The sequence below is a fragment of the Panthera onca genome, chromosome B4 (genome assembly GCF_046562875.1).
Source record: "Panthera onca isolate mPanOnc1 chromosome B4, mPanOnc1 haplotype 2, whole genome shotgun sequence".
In the NCBI taxonomy this organism is placed as follows: domain Eukaryota; kingdom Metazoa; phylum Chordata; class Mammalia; order Carnivora; family Felidae; genus Panthera; species Panthera onca.
In genome coordinates, this window is record NC_138345.1 from 25,585,786 (window position 1) to 25,601,047 (window position 15,262).

A 15,262-nucleotide genomic window follows, 5' to 3' on the forward strand; every position below is an offset into this window, starting at 1 on the left:
CATGCTCTCCAGTGCAGTGCTGCCCCTATTGAGGACCCTTACTCTGGGACGTCAGCCTCTGGCCCTTGTCATTTGCTGTGCCTCAGTTCCTGCCAGCTCCTTGGGTAACCTTGGCATCCACATGAACCCCCGTCAAAAGACCAGCATCTAACATCCCTGACTCCGTGTCTAGAGCGATCTTCTTCTCTATTCCACTTCGACCCTTTACTGGAAAGACCTCGACTCTGCCATCACTATTCACTCTTCATCACTATATTTCACTACTGAAATACTAAATCCACACTTTTCCAATAGGACTCCGATCTCGGATCCCTTGGGATCTCTCCCTCGGTTATCCTGCCACACCTACGGTCATGGGGACCTCTAATTTCATTTCTTTCCTTTTTATCCAGCAGCCCTTCATGGCTTCACCATGAAGGCTTCACCATTCCATGGGCCTCATGTCTTCTATTATACACTGTCCTTCTATCAAATCTCTTATACACTGTCCTTCTATCGCACTTCCCAGGGAGACCTCCAGTCTCAGACCAAACCAGTGGCCCCTCCATGCATCCACACTTAGGCAATGAGTACTGAAAACCCACACCGTCCTGGAGCAGTCATGCGGTCCACTCTTGCTCTCCACACACAAACTAAGACTTCCATTATTCTGTGTTCTCCTACCCACTGTATTTCTTACATCCCCACAATGGTCACTGCAATCCTCCGTTCTCTGTGGTCACACATGGGAGCCTCCTGCTCTCCCATATGCTCCCTATCATCAAATAATTGCCAAAGGCTGTCAATTTACCTCCCAACTAGCCTTCAGAGCCACAATCTGAATTTCCACTGCTGTCACACTAGTCCAGGGTACCACCACGTTCACCTCCTCTTCTGGACCAGTGGCTGCCCCACCCCTGCTCATCAGCCACTCTAACCCACCATCACCAGCAGCCAGAGGTCCTTCCAAGGAGCTATTCTGATCCTGTCTCTCCCTTAACATTCTTAGAAATGTAGTTTCCAGTGGCTTTTCTGAAAAAGATTAAAACCTTCACATGGGTTACAAGACTCCACATTGACCTGGTCCCCACCTCCTCCTTCTGTCTCAAAGCATCTGCTCAACCCCCTCCTTCATCTGGAGTCCCAGGGAGTTCTGATATGTCAGAGCTTGGCTCAAACAGATCTTTCTCAAGCAAGTCTGCAAGTCCGTCCTGACCCTTTCGACCATGTTTGTCATTTTTAAGTCTTCAGACCATCCTGTATACCTTCCTACTACTTAAAAGTCCTAATTCAACAACTGGGTAATACATTGCTTCATGGCCTGTCTATCCCACCAGACAGACTCCATGAGGGCAGGAATCATATTAGGTCACTTGCCTTTCCCCAAAAGCAATTAAAATCTCAATAAAAATCTGTGGAGCGAACGCAACTTCTAGTGACACCCTCATCACCTTAAGCTCAACTGGAAGACCTCATCTACTCTGGGAACACAGAAGCCAACAAGTGGATATGTCTTTGAAGCCCTTTCTATAAACGTACATGTCTAAATCCATCTAGACCACCACCCTCTGAACAGTCACACACTCCTACACCTGCTCTTTCTGAATCGTCACCTCTTGTGGCTCCATCAACACTTAAAACTAGTAAATTCTCTCCTACCTTAAAACAACAACAAACTTCCCCTAACCTTCCGCTGTCCCTCTGCCACTGCTCGGTCCTGTCTCTGCCACCCTGGCTTAGGCTCCTGTCATGCATCACCTGCATCTCTCACTCTGCCTCCAGTGCATACAGAATCAAATATCAATTCCTTGACAAGTTTATTTTTTTTTAATGTTTATTTATTTTTGAGAGAGACAGAGACAGAATGCGAGTGGGTTAGGGGCAGAGAGAGAGGGAGGCCATCTGAAGCAGGCTCCAGGCTTTGCACTGTCAGCACAGAGCCTGATGTGGGGCTCAAACTCACGAACCGTGAGATCATGACCTGAGCCGAAGTCGGACGCTCAACCGACTGAGCCACCCAGGCGCCCCCTTGACAAGTTTATATATAGACTGCATGTTGTGAGCTATATTTCTATTTCTAATTTTCATTCATTTTTTAATGTTTATTTTTTTAATGTTTACTTATATTTTAATGTTTATTTTTTTTTAGAGACAGAGACAGAGAGAATGAGCAGGGGAGGGGTAGAGAGAGGGGGAGACAAAGAATCTGAAGCAGACTCCAGGCTCTGAGCTCTCAGCACAGAGCCCGACATGGGGCTCGAACTCAAGGAACTGTGAGATCACGACCTGAGCCGAAGTCAGAGGCTTAACCGACTGAGCCACCCAGGCACCCGTTTATTTACTTTTGAGAGAGACAAAGCATGAGCCTAGCAGAGGAGGGGCAGGGAGACAGACAGGGAAACACAGAATCTGAAGCAGGCTCCAGGCTCTAAGCTGTCAGCACAGAGCCAGACGTGGGGCTCGATCCCATGAACTGTGAGATCATGACCTCAGCCAAAGTCGGATGCTCAACCGACTGCGCCACCCAGGGATCCCTAATTTTCATTCTTGATACTCCTTCCTATGTACACTCCAGCTACATGAGGTCCCCCTGCTTCCGGAAATATGGCAGGTTCTCTTTTGTGTTGTTGAATCCTCATGGCGTGCTGCTTGCTTTTGCAAGGACACTCCAGTCCCCTTCATGTGCTAATTCTTGCTTGTTGTTTCAGCTTAGATACACTTTAGGGAAATCCTAACACTTTAAATTTGGGTTCGGTACCAAGTTCATGTGTTCTCTGTACTTGAAATTCAAGAGACTAATCCCCCAGTACTCTTTTAGCTGTCTTGATCCTCTAACAGACTGTGAGCTCTGTGAAAACAGGGGCATCATCTACTTGTTCATCAGCTAGCAAACTGTAGGCACTCATGAGTTTGCTGTATTCATTTAAATTCTACTCAGTAATTATGCTGTCCTGGAGGTATGACTATTTGCTGAATGAACCAAAGGAACGGGAGCTAAAGGTAAAAGCATCTGTTCCCAGAATGCTTCGATATGATGGTGAGGTAACATGCTCATGGTCCCTAAGGGGAGTTGGTTGGTGAAGATCACATTTGAACTTGGCTCTTTGGATCTAAAAATAAAGAGAAGCAGAGGGGAAGGTGATGACTTCAGCTCTGGACCTGTGAGTTTCAGGAAAGGAAATCGATCTACCTTATCACTATCAGACAAGGACTGACTGTGGTGTAACAGAGAGGTCAGGGCGACGGTGTCCTCGTGACCACAGGCACGACAAGAGAGAACCTGGGACTGTGAGAAGAAATGAGATCTCCGAGGGAGAGGAGGACAGGGGTAGCATTACTGACTGCGGTATGCTGGGCACCATTTGGGGTGTATGTATTTTACCCACTCTGAAGGTACCAACAATATTTAAAGTGCTAAAACTTACTCTTTACTAGAAAACAAAAAAAGAAGAACAAGGGGTATTACAAATGGAGCTGTGTTCCCTGTACAGACGAAGCCAACTCAGTTATATATGCGCAAAGAAAAAGACAGAAGCGAATAAAACACTAAAATTTAAATAGCACATCCTGGCCTGCCCTGCCCACCCCCAACTCCACACCCAGGGCTAAAAGGGTGATAAGAATTTATGTTTTGTTTTTTTTTTTTTTTCAGCAGGTCTCAGCTCTGGAGTGCTTCCCAGAGTGTAAGATACTTTGCTGAATGAGAGTCTAGCTTTTTTTGTCCTCTTCTATCACCCTTGCCAAAACCCGCAATGATTTATTTTAACTCTGGAGGAAAAAACTAGATGTGTCTGATTTAGTGGGCAAAAGTATGCTGCCTCTAATACAATGCCCTTACTTTGTGCCTATATTCAGTTTTACCCCTTATACAATCTCTTCACAGCGAGATGGAGTATCACTCCACTCATGGAGTGTGCAGTGGCAGATATCTTATTTGAAACATGTTCCCTAGATTTGAGGTCATCATCTTCCAAGGTGGGAGTTTCCTTACAAAAAAGGCTAAAGTAGGGATACAGTTTCCATCATTCTGACAACAAAACTGCTCCCAGGGCCTCCAAACAGCATTTTCCCTGACAGGGTCTTGGATCACCTCTGCTATCCACATTGGTGAAGTTCTGGAATTTCTCTTATTAGCTCTTAACCTTAAAAGATCACCACCTAGATCCACACCCCTAGCCGTAAGTTCACGGCATTTTCAGTGGCTGCTTTGTATTTAGGATGCAATAGCTACTTACACTGTAGGCTGCTTTAGGGATGCAAACTGTGTTAGGTTCATTCTGCAGTGGGACAGATTCACTGCTCCTTTGATACAAAAATTTTTAACACACTTGGTGAAATACAGTTATACATACATACACAAATTGGTTATCCTATAGTTTGTTTCAGTTGTGCTTGTTAATGCTTGAAGAGAAACAGAGAAGACAATCTAAACAGCACGCATTTAAATACAGACAACAGGCTTTGGAAACACAGTAATTAGGATGTGACATATCAAGGTTTTTCTATGTAGCAGGCACGTGCTACATGGTTAACATAACACCATTACTAATTCTCAAAAGCTCCCTGTGAGAAAGGTATTATTATCTTCAGCTTACAGACAAGAAAATGGACAACGAGAGGTTAAGGAATTTTCCTAAGGTCACACACATCTGGAGTGCTCTTCAAATGGTATTTAAAAGCCTGTCCAGGGGCGCCTGGGTGGCTCAGTCGGTTGAGCGTCTGACTTCGGCTCGGGTCATGATCTTCCAGCTCATGAGTTCAAGCCCCGCATCTGGCTCTGTGCTGACAGCTCAGAGCCTGGAGCCTGCTTCGGATTCTGTGTCTCCCTCTCTCTGCCCCTTCCCCACTCATGCTCTGTCTTTATCTCTCAAAAATGAATAAACAAACAAACAAAAAAGCCTGTCGTCCGTTGGACTCAAAAAGTCTTCATTCTTTCCATTCTGCCTATCATCTTATCAAAAGAATGCCAATAAAATACAAACCCAAATAGCCAGTGATCCACTGTCTGATTATGGCTGTGATCCATAGCTTCAGAGTCTCTGACCCTATTCTCAGCTGCCCCACACCTTGGATAGTGAGGACTATCCTATCTGACTCTCAGGAATACTGTCTGTATTCCACAGAGACCCTGGCTACAAAAAGTGGAAGTCAGATTTGATCTCCAGACTCACTCTGTGCAGAACCTCCGAAAAGTCTATATTAAGCTTAATGACGACAGTGGATGTGCTAGGCCTGGGTGACGTACACAGGGCATGTGTGTTAGCATTCTAGATCCAGGACTAAGGAAATACAGCGATGATATGGAAGTAATAAGCGAAACCCCAAAAACAGTCTAAAAAATCATCTTGGAGTTCATTAATTTGGAATTCAGGTAGTGAACTAAAATTGATGTGCCACTAGCTTGGAAAGAACATAGAAGAATGTTTCTATTCAAACCAAAACACGTCAATAAGTATCCGTTTCATTTTATGTTAATTCCACAGGAATTTACAAAATCAACTCGGCAAATTCAGGAAAGAAAGAATAAAGCCACTGATTCCCATTAGCTGATGTTCTCGTAAAAACTGTGTTAACTGGAAAATTGAAATAATTAGGAAGGCACATTGTTTTTAATTACTTTCATACATTTAATTGGTAACTCCTTCCTGAAAGTAGGCAAATGTGTTGTGTGTGATTTTATATAAAGGTTCATTCATTCAGCCAAAGAAATACAGCCCATTTAGGGTGTCAATAATGATGCTAGTAAAGTTGCTGTTTAAAACGCTACATGTAAGGAAATATTCATGTTCAAGTAAATGCAAGAATGCCTTTATTTTTATCTTAAAAAGAAGATCTTTAAAAATCTACATGCAAATTCTCAGCCTGTGTTTATGCAGGAGAATTTAGACATATACACAACACCTTTGCCCCAAATGACCTCTATGTGTGTTGACATTATTGACCCATTACCTATGTAATTATAAGAGGTTGAATGTTTCCATCATTCTATTTTCAGATTTTCTTCTTTTTATTCTCTGGATGTGTGTAAGGTTCATGGTTTGTAACAAATCTTTATGTATGGAAAACAAGAAAGATGTTATTTATTAGAACGGAGGCTAACACTACTTTTAAAATTAATTCATAGTTGATGGACAGCACTTTTTCATTCTATAAACATGGCCCCCCAAAAAGACCTCCTTTCTGAATCTGAAACAGACATACACAATTAAGAATCAAAAAAGGCTGGGCACCTGGGTGGCTCAGTTGATTGAGTGTCTGACTCAATTTTGGCTTAGGTCATGACTCCCAGAGTTGTGGGATCAGGCCCCACGTTGGGCTCCGTGCTGACCATGGAGCCTGCTTGAAATATTCTCTCTCTTTCTGACCTTCCCCTGCTCATGCTCTTTCTAATTAAAAACAAATCAAAAAGGCTAAATGAGTGGAGAAAGCATTGAGGAAATAAAACCAGGGCCTACAGTAGCACTTTGAAACTGTAGGTACACTGAAAGAATGCTCTAAAATATGGGTGTGGTGTTGTATACTAAAAAACAAAAACAAAAAACTACGGACACTCTGTGGTATTGTCCTCATTTCTTTGTTAGTGCAGATCCTGAGTAAAGGAATATCTACTAGAACAATAACGTATTACTATTGTGAAAATTATTTAATTGAAATCCATGAAATGTGATGTTTTTAAAAAGACACTTAAGTAGTAAGTGGACTTTTGTAAATGTCCAGCATAGAATTTTAGTTGTAGTTCTTCTAAAGGCTGATGAACATCAAAATGAATTTAATAATGTGAATCTCGATGAGCAGTACCTTACACATGAAAGGATAATTGTGCTCAAGATCACAGTGTTACTAATCTGTTAGGAAAGAAACTTCTGAGAAAGAAAGAGATACAGATAGATGAGATTGGCTAAATTAGTTTTAACATACCTTATATTCATGTAACAGTCATAGCACATTTAAAAAATCCATTCTTTGGGCACATGGGTTGCTCAATTGGTTAAGTGTCTGACTGTTGGTTTCAGCTCAGGTCATGATCTCAGAGTTCATGAGCTTGAGCCCCATGTCAAGCTCTGTGCTGGCAGCGTGGAGCCTGCTTGGGATTCTCCCTCTCTCCCTCTCTTTCTGCCCCTCCCATGCTCACATACTCTCTCAAAATAAATAAATAAACTTTAAAAAAATCAAAAAATAAAAAAATCTATTCTTATTTGGACTTCTGTCCAGTATTAAATTACATATTGGAGAGAAATCTGTTGCTCTGATCAAGTTCTCTTCACGTTTGCTAATGATCTTGACATTATTAATATGACATAGAAATGGCATATTGTATGAAAGCCCCTTGCACGGATTCAGCTTTTGCTATGGGTTTACCTCCAGAACAGTCTTCCACATTTCCCCCTGGACACTTTTATAGTATTGGCCAGACTTGTTCAAGGAAAAATATCAAAATTGCTAGAGTCTGCAATAAATATCCCAAAGGTTTTTGTTACCCGAAAAAAACACACTCAAATCAAATGGAATCTCTAGGTACCCCTCAGATCAGACACATTAAAAAGTCTACTTACCTTACTGTAGCACTACGAGTTTTGTTGCTCGAGGCATAAAATAAAAACAACCATGCTATTATATTTGACTCGCAATCTTATAACGATCACATCAGTGGGTGGCTGGATTTTGTACTGGAGAGTGACAAATCTGTTTATAAAACTAAATGTAAAGTTCCCTTGCAATCAAACTATATAGAAAATATAGCAACTTAGCAGTTCATAACAAGCCCTGCCAGAGGTTCAGGTTTTCTTTTCTCTGTTGAGTTCATTTATAATGGAAGAAAAATCCTACTAATGAAGCATCAATTTGTATGCTGTCAGAAAGAAAGAAAGAAAGAAAGAAAGAAAGAAAGAAAGAAAGAAAGAAAGAAAGAAAGAGAAAATAAAAGAAAAGAAAGAAAGAAAAAGTGGGAAGCTTGCTGAAAGAGCATCATTTTTTCCAAAGTGGCTATTTATATCAACTTTGACAGACTGACTGAGTGCTCATCTCATCTCTATCTCAGGGGTATGACGAGTCAATAAAATTAAAAGGTCAAAATAAACCCATCCTTGAGTCTTCCTCAGCTAAGCAGAAGAGGGCATGGGTAGCTTTCTTACTTCAGAGTCTGTTCAAAAATGCGACCTTTCCAACAAGGCTACCACGATCTGATTCGAAATCGCAAACTCCTGATTCCCCTCAATCTGCACTGCATTTACTTTCTTTCACAGAATTTATCACCCTCGAGAACTGTACAGTTGACTTTATATTTCTAATTCATACTGAATATGTTTTTTTGGTCTATGTCCTCCCATTGGAATGTAAACACCAGGAGGATGAAACATTTGTGTTGTTCGCTAAGGAACCCACCAGCTTAGAACAGTGCCTGGCGCGGTCGGGACTCCGTAAAAATCAGCTGAATGAACTGAATTGTGATTTATGCCCAGAAATTAAGCCAGAGTATAAACATTTAAGATACACCAATGGCACAAAAAAGCCAACTGTGATTCTAATAAAGATCATATTTACCTCTTATATACAAGGATTATAATTTTAAATCCAGCACATGCTCATAAATTCAATTATGACTTTTGGGTTTACAGTTGTCCCTATAAAATCCTCCAGAGCAGACCCTAATTCCTACAAGCCTTCAATCAAAGTTTGCCAAAAGTTATGAGGATTTTAATAAACACATTAACATTTATATTCAGCTTTTCTCTCTGCTTTATGCGGGAGACTTTTTATTCCGCTACAGTTTTATGGAAAAATGATGACAGTCTTATAAAGGTCTATTTATTCAAACCACCTCTACAAAGCAGTCTTTAGACAGCATATGAGATTCAGCACAAAGGAGGGCAGAACAGTACTTAATGCTCAAGCCGGAAAGGTGAAATATATAGAAAGATTTATTATTAGTTTCCTCTTCTGCCTCATAACCAGACAGAACAAGTCACAAATTGTCTGAATAGCCACATGATGGATTTTGCTCTTCTATTGGCTGAAGCTGTGAAGTGTGTTAGTAGCTTTTTAAACACCAAAGCTTTCTCTCCACTCCTTCCCCCACAAACACAGACGCATTATTTGGCTTTATTACTTTCCTTTTTAAAAAGTCAGGTCTCACTAAAGATAAAATTTATGCAGAAAAATGTACTAAATGGCTGACATTTGGTTTTCACATCCTTTTTTGGAAAATACTTTTAAATGCAGAAGGGAAGAGAACAGAAAATGTCACTAAGCTATTTTTGTGGCTAAAATGTGGCTTTGGAATGGTACCTTTACAAAACGAAGAGAAAATCAAATGCTTGTGAGCAAGGCTCAAAGTCCTCAACTGTCATAGTTTTGCTGTGTTAACAACTTGTTCTGTTTTAATTTCTTGAACATTAAGTCCAAGAATAAAAAGCATGCAATATTAAGGTAAGAATATAGAGCAAATAATGCTATAGACATCTTTTTTTTTTTTAATGTTTATTTATTTCTGAGATAGAGTCAGAGCATGAGTGGGGGAGGGGCAGAGAGAGAGGGAGACACAGAATCCGAAGCAGGCTCCAGGCTCTGAGCTGCCAGCACAGGGCCCGACGTGGGGCTTGAACTCACAAACCGCGAGATCATGACGTGAGCTGAAGTCTGTCCCTCAACTGACTGAGCCACCCAAGCACCCCTGTGCTATAGACCTCTTTAGCAATCTTTACCTTACAGTTTCAAGGCAAATACCATTATTCCCAATGGCTTTGAAAACAGTGGGAAAAACAAATAAGGCTTGAGGAGGGGGGCCATGCTGTTTACACTCTACTCTTTCCATCTTCCTAACACATGGTGTGTGAGCCAAGGCACTGCTTCCTCAGCATATGATTTCTACAATCATGAAAAGTTAACAGTTAATTCGTGAACAATTCAAAATTTCTAAAATTTGAGCCCACTGCTTTGTTACCTCTTTTAGATGATACACTGCCAAATATTCTACTGTAGCTTATAAGGGTTTTGAACAGTGGTGGAAAAATTAGCAGAAGCCTACTCATATTTGAACATTTCATGTTTGTCTTGTCAGTATTCTTAGTTAACATTGTAAAAAAGACAGTCCCAAAATGGAGTCACTTATGCTAAGCCCACATCACCAAACCAAGACTTAATACCTAACCTAATTAGTTTCAACCTCTCCGAGGAGTGGACTCTTAAACCAGTCAATCTAGAATTACCTGCTCAGCACCAGTGAGGTGGTCTGTCTGAGAGACCCCTGCCATCCCCCAAAGAAAGGTGATCTGGCCTGAAACAATCCATACTTCCATACTTTGCTAGGAACTTCCTTGTCCTGCCCTTTCTGACTAAAAGTCTTTCATTTTGTACAGCTCTTTGGAGTTCTATCTGCTGGATGGGATGCTGCCCAACTCATGAGTCACTGAATAAAGCCAGTAAGATCTTAAGAATTTACTCATTGAATTTGGTTTTTTAACAGATTTTATTTGGTGGTGGTAGGATCTGAAGGAAACTTCTGACACCTCTGGGGATGATGAGAAACACAGGTGTGGTATCTGAGAACCCTTCTGAGGACCATAGGTAAGTTTCCCCTGGTTCCGGGTTCTGCTCTCTTTGCATCAAGCTCCTGATCTAACTGGCTTTCCAATCCAGTCCTTAGCAGGTTGGCTTGATCTGGCAGATGGTTCTACCCCGAGCCCCAGTCCTAGCCCTTATTTAGTCCAGTCTCCTGTTGGAGTCTGCTGGCTCTGTCCACAGTTCCAGGTTGGTCATGGTGGGTGGAGTGCAACTAATGCCCCTTCTTCTTCTTTTGTTTGGCCAGTCTGCCATCACATCTCTTTGGCTACTGCTGGTGTGTTAATGTGCACATGCTTGTCTGGCTTGTTTTGTGTGGGTAAAAGGCTATTGCCAGGGGGAATCTTGGAAGCCAAAAGGTCACAAACTAGGTGGGCATGGATCTGTACTTAATAGCTGTTAGGGCGCTCAACACCAACTCTAGGACTCCTGTGTTAGGACTGGTAAGTCATGGAATGGGGTTAGATTGACACCGGGTCAACCTGTAAACCTCAAGAAAATTCCGTCGCAGTGATGTATGCTGTAAAACCCCACCCCATACAGTGGCATATCCCTCTGAGGTATTAGTTTGGCTCCAGGAGACTCAACTGCTTGGCTAAAGAAATGAGATTCTTAAATTAAAAAGAGCTGAGTGTGCCGTGTCCCAGCACATCTGCTTATTTTACGTCTAAGAGCTATAGTCCGGGAAGTGATAGCTTCAAAAATGGCAACTCTTACTAAAGAAAACCTAGAATTGGCCATTATAGGGGAATGGTCCAATTAGACAAGACTGTTCACTTAAGAAATGCACTTGAGGAGCAGTTTCCACATCGAACAAACAGAATGGGATACCTATTTTAATTGGTATGGAGAAGCTTCCAAAAGGTTTTGAGATGCCAAAATAGCTTCATTGAAAAATTCATAGCAAAAGGCTATGAAAAATTAAAGACAGAAAAGTTAAAGACATAGAGGTCTCTACAACAAAAGACAGACTGATATAACTCCTACTGCTCCCCTCTACCCTCCTTTACCTCAGGACTCATGTTCTACTAACTCTCTATCTGAACTACCTTTCCACTCTGAAGAGACTCTTATACAATTACCTTTTAAAATAAAACCACTCAAGGCTGCAGGAGATCCTCCTGAGGCATCTTTCACGCCTTGATCAAAAACCAAATCGGACTAAGGCCCCTAGTTAAAGAATTTTCTAAACTCAAGGAGGAATCCCAAAAGTTTTCTGAAGAATTTAGAGTCCTTATCAGGGCCCATGACACCAGGCCACCAGATCTTTATCAGCTTGGGCACATGTTGGTGGGACCAGATGAAGCCCCCAAATGGATGTGAGAACAGCACACCCCAAGGAAGATATTTGAGATCTCCACCACTGTCCCATTATGGACCAGAAAAAAAAAAAAAAAAAAAGGCAAAATAGCATCCAGTCTTTTTAAAAGCCATTCCTGGAGTCTTCGCTGCCTGCATCCACTGGTCTATGATTCAAACATGCAAAACAAGATGAATCTGACAGACTCTAAGACCCATTGCAAGCTCTCTTCCTACGGCATTCCAGGTTGCACACAATAAATGAAGCCACCCAACCTGCTCTAGCTGCCATATTTGTTAATGGATTATCTTCTGTGAGTAGTGGATTGATAAAAAGACATAAATAGGATGGGCAGCCACTGATCGGACTGACCTCATGTCTCTAACTCGTGAGGACTTTGAAACAAGACCAAAATCAAAAGTCCAAGGAGTTATTAGCCTTACAGTTACAAAAGCTACAAGCTAATACCTGGGCCTGCCTCCTCCATTGCACCCTCTTAGGAGTCCATCTTCAAAACAATGGACCAGGGGTCAATGTCTCATTTTTAATCTACTACGACATTGGGGGGAAAAAGCCTTATGCAAATCCTTCATCATCAACTCAAATGCCTCCCGATCTGCCCCCACATGGCCTCTCCCAGAGTTGACAGGACTCTGAGGGATCCTCTGGTAAAGTGCTACCACTAATCCCCTTAAACAGCCAAGGGGAAACGAAAAGTAAAATCAATGGAAAACCTTGCCAGATTCTGGTAGATACAGGAGCATCATTCTCTATCTTAAACCTGCTCTCATAGAACAAAAAAAAAGTTGTGAAAAAGAAGTTTCTGTAGTGAGGGTATCTAATGACATTCAGAGTTTCTATCTCAACCTGCAGTACAGATGACTCTGGGACCTTTGACTGTAAAAGCTTTTTCTGATTTTTGTTTGTTTTGTTTTTGTTTGTTTTTTGGCTATGTGACACAGCACCATTCAACCTGTTAGGTAGAGATCTCCTTTCTAAACTGAAAGGGCTAATACTTTTTGCCTCCAATGGGGACCTCATCTTAGAATTTCCTGACCAACCTGAACTGATCTTTTAGGTCCCTTACAATTTGTCCTTCATGTAGAAGAGAAATAACTCCAGTAAAAGATCCCTGATTTATCTAAGGTTCCTGAAGATCTGTGGGCTACTTCTAACACTGACATTGGGAGAACAAAGTATAGAGCTGATAAAAATTCAGATAGACAGAACTGAACCTCTTCCCAAACTGGCTCAATATCCACAAAAGCCTGAGGCCATGCAAGACCTCATAGCAACAGACCTAATCACTCTGGGACTAATCATTCCTTGGACCAGCCCCTGCAACTGCCAGACTGGAAACCTGATGGGCAAGGATGTCAAATTGTCCAGGACTTGAGAGCTATTAATAAGATAGTCATTCCCCATTTCCCAGTTGCTCCGAACCTGAACAACCTTTTGTCACAAGTTCTACCGGACTCCAGATGGTTTACTGCAATGGACCTATGTTCAAGCCTTCTTCAGCACCACTGGAGACCCCAACAGCCAACCTCTGTTTGCCTTGATTTGGAATAATCAATAGTGTACCTGGACGGTCATGTCTCATGGGTTCACTGAGGCCCCTTCTTATTTCTCCCAAGTGCTCCACCAAGGTTTAAGTCCCCCCCTAGTCCTCTAGGAAACTGAGCTTTCTAGAGTATGTAGATGACCTCTTTCTATGCTCCGTTACCAAATAGGTGTCCTTCAAAGATTCCATTTATTTGCTGCAACAGCCAAAAAAGGACATAAAGCTCAAAGGAAAAATTCCAATTATCTCTAGATACTGTTCATTACCTAGGCCATAATCTAGGTGCTAACAGAACCCAGCTATCTCCAAAACAGAATTAAGCTAATCCAACAATGTCCTAGGCCCACAACTAAGCACCACTTGCATGGATTCCTAGGCCTAGCCGGCTACTGCAGACTCTGGCTCCTAATTTTCAAGTGCCTTCCTCAATCTATGAACTTACTGAAATTTCAGTCCTTGAATCCTTCCTTGGACAAATAAACACAAGTAGGCTTTAATAAGACTAAGAGAAGCTGGGCAAGAGCTGCATGCCCCAGGGCTACCTAACTGTTCAAAACCTTTACCCTATTTGTGCTTGAAAGAGATAACCAAGCCCTGGGAATAATCACTCAAGAACATGGCAGTGAACACAGACCTACTGCTTCCCAGAGCATCCAACTTGATTCAGTTACCTGTGCCCATGCCAACTGTCTTAAAGCTGCAGGGGTGTCTGGGTGGCTCAGTCAGTTGAGCATCCAACTCTTGGTATCAGCTCAGATCATGATTTTGTGGTTCGTGAGATTGAGCCCCTGCATTGGACTCTGTGCTGGCAGTGCGGAGCCTACTTGGGATTCTCTCTCTCCCTCTGTCTCTGCCCCTCCCCCACTTGTGCTCTGTCTTGAAATAAACTTAAAAAAAAAAAAGTGGGGTGCCTGGGTGGCTCACTGACCGACTTCGGCTCAGGTCATGATTTTGCAGTCCGTGAGTTCAAGCCCCATGTCGGGCTCTGTGCTGACAGCTCAGAGCCTGGAGCCTGCTTCAGATTCTGTCTCCCTCTCTCTTTGCCCCTCCCCCACTCGCACTCTGTCTCTCTCTCAAAATTAAAAAAAAAAAAAAAAACATAAAAAATTAAAAAAAAAAGCTACAGCTGCAAAATTAGCAGAAGCCTCCATAGATTTAACCCTAGGTAATGACATTTATTTACAAATTCCACAACCTATGGAGTTTGTAAATAGCTCCAAAACTTTTTAAGTTGTAAGAAGCCCCCAAAGTCTTCTTAATTCTGAATTGACTCAATATTTCTCCACAAGCAGACTAACTTCCTGTGAGAGCCTTCTGATTTTGCTACCCAACCTGCATCTTAAATGTCACAATGTTCTTAATCCTGCCATGTTACTACCCCTACCTCACGAGGGTGAGCCTGACAACTGTGAGGCAGTAACACTCCATTTTGTGACACGTCCTGATTTATGACCTACCCTTTGACTAATCCTGATCTAATGTTTGTTGATGGGTCATCCTGTTAAAAAAAAAAAAAAAAAAAAAAGGGAACTTCCAGGCTGGCTACGCCACTACCCAATACAAACTACATGAGAGGAGAAATCTCCAACAAGCTAAATCAGTCCAACAAACAGAGCTCTGTGCCCTCACCCGAGCACACCATTTCTCAAAAGACAAACTGTTAAGATGCATACTGACAGCCGCTATGCCTTTGGTGTTGTCCATGATTTGGGATGTTAGGGAAACAAAGTTGTCTTCTTATGTCCACTGGGACCACAGTCAAACATGGACAACAAATAAAAATCTTTATTACTGCTATTCTCTTACCTTCTCAAATTTGTCATCAAAATTGAGGCCCATGCTAAAAACCTGAACCTGGTATC

General features: G+C 41.9%; 1 protein-coding gene and 1 long non-coding RNA gene across 7 annotated transcripts in view; one reads left to right on the forward strand and one right to left on the reverse strand.

Moving 5' to 3' along the window:
• The window catches only part of LOC132694990 (uncharacterized), a 123,748-nt gene that overhangs the window by 102,493 nt on the left and 5,993 nt on the right, over positions 1–15,262 (forward strand). For all 5 annotated transcript variants that reach the window (XR_013556924.1, XR_013556926.1, XR_013556925.1 and 2 more), the window contains one exon: positions 10,442–10,542. This is a non-coding gene — a long non-coding RNA (uncharacterized LOC132694990). The remainder of the gene's footprint in view (positions 1–10,441; positions 10,543–15,262) is intronic.
• The window catches only part of MPP7 (MAGUK p55 scaffold protein 7), a 210,770-nt gene that overhangs the window by 24,228 nt on the left and 171,280 nt on the right, over positions 1–15,262 (reverse strand). The window lies entirely within an intron of this gene.